The following is a 6,710-nucleotide window of genomic DNA, read 5'->3' as shown; positions in this document are numbered from 1 at the left end:
AAGTGATCCCTTTCTGTCCTGGGACATCCTGCTAACTTCAGTGGGCTGGGAAAGCAGCTGCCCATTCTAACAGACGGGATTCTCAGGTGGCGCTAGTGGTGAAGAACCCACCTGCTAATGTAGGACATGCAAGAGACTCAGTTTTTTGTTTCTTTTTATTGTCAAATCGAAGGTCAAGTTTAAATTTAGTGACTTAGGTATTAACTATACACATACTAGTAAGTGCTAAGACTTAAAATCTTCCGATTCAGTTGTGACTCCAGACAGGATCCAGAGAGGAGTTCTAAAAATCTCTTCTCTGGGTTTTATGGAGACTTTCTTTACCCTCCTGTGTTAGCCTCTTAAGGCACTGCGTCAGCCTTAAAAGGGCAATGGAAAGGGTGAAGGAGACACGGTTTTGATCCCTGGTCAGGAAGATTCCCTGGAGGAAGAAATGGCAAGCCACTCCAGTGTTCTTGCCTGGGAAATTCCATGAACAGAGGAGGCTGGAGGGCTACAGTCCATGGGATCACAAAGAATCGGACACGCCTGAAGCAACTTAGCACACACACAATCTGACAGACGGGCTGCTCTTGCCTCCAGATGGTGTCTGGTGTCCTGAAACATGTCAGCGCTCAGGGAGCCTTTAGAAGGGCCCAGCCCTCACTTCTGCTATTGCTCAGTGCATAGAAATGGTTCAGTTGACAAAAGGTAGGGCTCTAGGAATAAAGTCAGGTCACAGAGAAAAAGAGGAGTATGAAATGGGACAAAGGAAGGATAAAAACAATAGAATTCTCCTACCAACAAAGTACAAAGCAATAGCTTACTTGCCTTGATAAAATATTTGGTATTTTTTTAATTTTAACTTTGGTTGAATAAATTTTTTAATGTACTTCTTCTACAATGATGTTACCTTGAATGATTACGATAAAGGAAAGTATCATAATATGTGTGAAATGCCTGGCATGGTATCAGTCAATGAACTGTACCTGTTATACACTTCTGCTAGCATGGCAAAATTCATCCCCATTTGACCTCAAGTCAGGTACCTTCTGTGAGCTTTTTGGTTTCATCCTATTTTTAATGAAGAAATTTGACACATTTTTCTTTCTCCCACAGAATGTCAGGCCCCACAGCAACCGGAAAATAGATTCCCTTCAAGCCTTTGCTGCATCTCACATACCAATTATCACTAAGCATTGAGTTGGAGGATTGTGTGGGGGTGCGGGGAAGATAAGCTTTCATAAATAGTTGTTCCAGTTCTGTATCTTTTACCTTAACATGAACAAATGCTCAGTGACCTGTTGTCACACCCATTTCACCCTCCATCCAGGTTATACCAACTGCTAAACTGAAGAGACAGATGCTATAGGGGTTCCCCAAGTCTCAGACTCACAAGACCCAGGTCGGAAGAGATGCTAGGGAAATGAAGAGTTGGTTCAGACCATCCCTGTCCCAGGGCTGCCTGTCTCTCTTACCTCAAACTCAGCTTCTATGTCACTGAACACAATACTTATGTTCACTTTGGATCATCATGATCCCCGATCTATGACCTTGAACTTAACCATGGTCTGTATCTGGAATACAACCACAGGTCAATGGCAGGAGGAAAACTCAAAGAGATGGTCAAAGTGTGTGCCACAAACACTGCTCTGGAGCCCTGGTCTGTTCAATATGTGGGTGAACTGAATGAACACAGAACGATAGCACGAGGCTGTCAGATCTTTCCTAAACAGACAGGTACCCCATGTATTCAGTGGCTCAGTGGTAAAGAATCAGCCGGCAATGCAAGAGACACAGGAGATGCGGGATCGATCCCTGGGTCAGGAAGATCCCCTGGAAGTGGGCATGGCAACCCACTCCAGGATTCTTGCAAGGAGAATCCCCATAGAGAGAGGAGCCTGACGGGCTACAGTCCTGGGATCGCAAAGAGTCAGACAAGAATGACGTGATGGCACAAGCACACCATGTTTTCTAGGATATACACATAGACTCTTCCAGTCACTTTGACAGCTTGGAACGAGCTCTTGTGAGGCTACAGTGAAATACATAAGTGAAAGTATGAAATGCAGTGTTTAGTAACATTTTTAAAAAAATCAAATAGAACAACCCAGACCCAGGGGAAGAATTTAGAAAGTAGGGATATCAGACTTAAGTTTATTCTGAAGACAACATCCTGCCCAGCAAAGAGAAGAAAATGACATAACAACAGGATGCAGCAAAAGCACTGAGATGGGACAAAAAATATATTTAAAAATTATTTATTCACTAGGTATCTTACTTTGATTTGTACCCTACAGTTTTTAGGACACAGACTAAACTGGAGAAGACCCAGAGAAGAAGTTCATGACAGTCTACAAGTTTGATGTCCTTCACTTGTGGAAAAGCCTTAAGATCAGTTTAAAGAGAAGATGAAGTGATATGGTTTGTCCAGTAGTCATGTATGCACGTGAGAGTTGGACTATAAAGAAAGCGAGTGGCGAAGAATTGATGCTTTTGAAATGTGGTGTTGGAGAAGATTCTTGAGAGCCCCTTGGACTCCATGGAGATCAAACCAGTCCATCCTAAAGGAAATCAATCATGAATATTCACTAGAAGGACTGATGCGGAGGCTGAAACTCCAATATTTTGGCCACCTGATGCAAAGAACTGACTCACTGGAAAAGACCCTGATGCGGGGAAAGATTGAAGGCGGGAGGAGAAGGGGACGACAGAGGATGGTTGGATGGCATCACCGACTCAGTGGATGTGAATCTGAGTGAACTCCAGGAGTTGGTGATGGACAGGGAGGCCTGGTGTGCTGCAGTCCATGGGGTTGCAAAGAGTCGGACATGACTGAGCGATGGAAATGAACTGAACTGAACTGAGGTGAATTTATGACAGCCTGACAGAAATTAAGACCTGCTGGCAAAGTTTTTTTACCATGAATATTTTTATACACAGATGAATGAACAATGGGAACTCAGCTGAGATAGTTTTTGGAAGGAGATAGGTCAGTGGTATCGGAACATATGTAGACAACCCAAGAGTGGCTGCTGAGGGATTGGGTGCAATCAGTGGTGATGTCCACAAATGGTCATGGCCTAGGCACCTGGAAGGCAGGGGCCCCCAAGATTCCATGAACCCCTCCCCCTTCTAGTTCTGTTATGGCAACTCCAGATGGTTACCTAGCATGCTGGGTCCCTCTCCTTCACTCCTGTCTTAGTCTGAGCCCCACACAGCACCTGTGGCTCTGAGCTCTGGCATCTTCAACTTCTCTTTGCGGTTGAGAACCCTCTAGTTGTTCCCAAAAGTAAGTCAGGAATTCCGTTTTTGTCATCTTCAGTGCTGATTAAACCAATGTGATTTTGCCTGTTTGAGTCCCCCATATATAGGGTATCTCCTCCCCATCCCTGGCTTCTACCTCTTCTACCACATGTCACCATGGCAGTATGTCTTCCGTCTTTATTGGATCTGAGGGCAGAACGTACCCTCATGGAAATCAACCAGGAGCTTCAGTTGCAGCTAGAAAAGTACAAGCAGGACTTCAGAGACCTCACAGAGAAATTCCTCGTATCCCAAGCTACTGCTTACTCCCTGGCCAACCATCTGCAGAAATACAGTAAGTCCTCGGGATCATGGTCACCAAAGCAATGAATGATCACTGTCTTCCATCTAAGAAACTAAGTCTCTAATATTGGTCTCCTTTTCCCTTAGTCATTTTGAATTCCATTCTGACCACAGTGCAGGAAAGGTAGTAGTGTGTGTGGCTCTTTCGCCTTCAGTTCCTGAGGCTGGGGAAACTGAGGCACAAGGAGTGAGGCACTTTTCCAAGTTTTTAGTGATGTGTAGGGTGAGATTCGAGTTAAAATTCCAGACAGTGATTCCTGGTGCCGGCACAGGATTGCCTGTGTCTCTCAGGCACAACTAAGCTGCATTGATTGGAATCTTTTCTGTTCTGTATCTGATCCTGCATGCCTCTTGGCTAATGAACTCCATCAGTTCGAGGTTCCCTGAAGTTCCATTGGCAAAGCCCTGTGCTATCTGCACTGGGGTAATGTGTGGTTACACACTGTGAGAAGCAGGGGATATGATTTAAAGGAGCTTAAGGATGAATCTGCTTCTCACTGAAACCATGGTCTCTGTGAGGCCATCATGACACGGACTCCCTTGTGAGAAGGAATCCATGCTTTCTGAATGTGCAGGTTCTCCTTCCTGAGTCCAAGAAAGCCATGTGACTCTGTGGCAAGAATGAAGGTGTTTCTGATGAAATCAGACAATCTGCACTTTTCCCTCTCTCCCCACTTGAGCTGGTGAAACTTTGGTGATACAGGTTGACCAGGAGTCCAGAGACCCTGAGTCTATGCTATAAGTTGTGTGACCAACATGAAGATGATAGTAAGTGGGGGGAGATCACCAGCCCCAGTAAAAACTCAGGCTGAGTGTGAGTTGGTGTTTTGCACCCACAGTCAGCCTGGAAATTGGAATCATTTTTTCCTATTCAGTAAGAGGGGCCTGGAGTAAGGAAAGAAGTCATGACCAGGGTACATGCACAACAAGGAGATGAGAGGAATCTTGACAACTTGCGTCTGTGTCACTTTCCTACATGATTTTCAATGAAGCGATGAGGGAGTCAATGAAAAATGACTGACACAGAGAGACGTAAGAGGTAAAGTCTCCTATTTAAGAAAGTGAAATGATGAGCTTTGGGGAAAGGACAAACTAAGTTTTATTTACACCACTCCTTATGATAGTCACAAAATTCTAGGAAAGACATTGTGAGGCTGGTGAAGAAGAAATGTCTCACCAGGACCCTGGTGTGGAGGTCACCGCAGCACAGTGTGAAAGACGTGGACTCTGGGCCAGGCTTCCTGGGCTCACATCCCTGGTGGGAACCTTTCTGTGTCTTGCTTTCCTCCTCTGTCCGTGTGGTGCTGTAATAGGAACTCTTGTTTGAGTTGTAGTGAATACTGAGTAAATCTGACAAAGCTCTGACAACAGTGCCTGGCTCAGTGTGAATACACTTAGTTCATAGTTCTACTGTTCCTAATGATACAGGTTTTCTCAGGGTTTGGGCCTATCACTTTCAGGTCCTTATGGTTTCATGTATTCTATTTCACACCAGTGTGTCCAGGTGAGTTTTATACTTGAGACACCTGTTCATTACTGAGATCCCATCATGAGGGAACCAGCAGTGCTGTAGTCCTAGGAGCCTTCCCGACCCCACAGGACTCGCCACCCAGGCCCCCGCTCAGTGTCTCACCTAAGAGGCTGCAGGTCCTGGTTCAGTGGCCCGGAATTCAGGGTCAGTGTCAGGGGATGTGAATTCTGACTTTGCCAAAAGGTAGTTCATCTTGTCAAGTTGTGTTCTGTGCCTAGGAACTTCTCTTTCCTCAGCTCTAAAATGGGGAGTCACCTCGGTTCAGACGCTGAGGAATCAGATGTGGAAATCTCTCCATAGAGACTGGGGAAGGAGTTACATCCACCACTGAGGTGGCCCATCCTCCTCCCTTGAAGGCAGTGACCACAGCAGCAAGGCCGGCTTTCCCTGATGCAGCGTCTCTCTTTCCTCAGATTGTAAAGCATGTAAGGACATCCTTGAATCCGTGTTGGGGGAGAAGGTGCCAGTTGAGGTGCGGAGACCAGCAGAGAAGCAGGCAGAGAAGCCAACACTTGATGAAAGGTTGAGGTAAGGAGGGCAGGGATATTCATCACAGGCACAGGGCAGAATGTGATAAAATTGGTGGAGAACACCAGTTTGTGAATTATGGACTCCAGTTGTTATTCAGGAAGTAATTTACTTTGCTTTTAAATAAACTAGTGACTTGAATCCCATCATGAAATTCACTACATTCAAGTGAACCAGTGGCACTTAGCTCATTGACAATGTTGTGCCATCGGTACCTTATTTGCCTTTCAATCACAACCGCCTCCTGACTGACTACATCCTGGAATGCTTTCTTGACCCTGTCATTCTTACGTTCTTCCCAATTCACACCAGCTGTACGTGTCCACACTCTGTATCTGGCTGTGTGTCATTCACTGGACAATACTTTATGTTGCCAAATTAAAAATACAGAAAATATTTTGTGTATTTGTAATGAAAATGGCTATGGCCGAGTGAGGAACTGAAGAGACGACTTCATGATGCAGATTTAGGAAGACACTGATGCATGCGTGTGCACTCAGTAGTGTCTGACTGTTTATGACCCCATGGACTGTAGCCCACCAGGCTCCACTCTCCATGAAGATTCCAGGCAAGAATACTGAAATGGGTTGCCATTTCCTTCTCCAGTGAATGTCCCCGACTCAGGGATCAAATCTGCATCTCTTGCGTTTCCTGAATTGTCAGTCCGGATCTTTACGAGCGGAGCCACCAGGGAAGACATTAGATTACCTTTACAGAAGGACAAGATGAATGGAATGTCATGGAATCCCAGAGGAGTACTGTCTGATACAGAGGAAACCGTTGTTTACCTTCTTTCTCTTTGCCATAGGCCAGTCATCAGATATGGAGTAGGAAATGGCAACCCACTCCAGTATTCTTGCCAGGATAAGCCAATGGGCAGAAAAACTGGTGCACTATACTCCATTTGATCACAAGAGTCGGACACGACTGAGTGACTGAACCAGTCATCAGATATGTGCCAGAATTCTATTTCGAGGTCTCCTTGGGGATGTTCTCACAGAAATCCCTAACCGTCTTTCATCTAACTCTTTGCCTTTCACATTTGTGTCTTCTCTTCCACCTA

The 6,710-nt window shown here is 45.3% G+C and overlaps 1 non-coding gene across 1 annotated transcript; it reads right to left on the bottom strand.

Annotated features, from left to right (window-relative positions):
• Nucleotides 1–249: 249 nt before the first annotated feature.
• LOC122678566 lies at nucleotides 250–372 on the bottom strand. Its single transcript, XR_006336220.1, has one exon. It is a non-coding gene; the product is annotated as a small nucleolar RNA SNORA26 (small nucleolar RNA).
• Nucleotides 373–6,710: the final 6,338 nt, after the last annotated feature.

This window comes from Cervus elaphus, chromosome 20, assembly GCF_910594005.1.
Source record: "Cervus elaphus chromosome 20, mCerEla1.1, whole genome shotgun sequence".
Classification (NCBI taxonomy): domain Eukaryota; kingdom Metazoa; phylum Chordata; class Mammalia; order Artiodactyla; family Cervidae; genus Cervus; species Cervus elaphus.
Note: the sequence above shows the minus strand (reverse complement) of the source record. Positions and strands in the feature narration are given on the sequence as shown.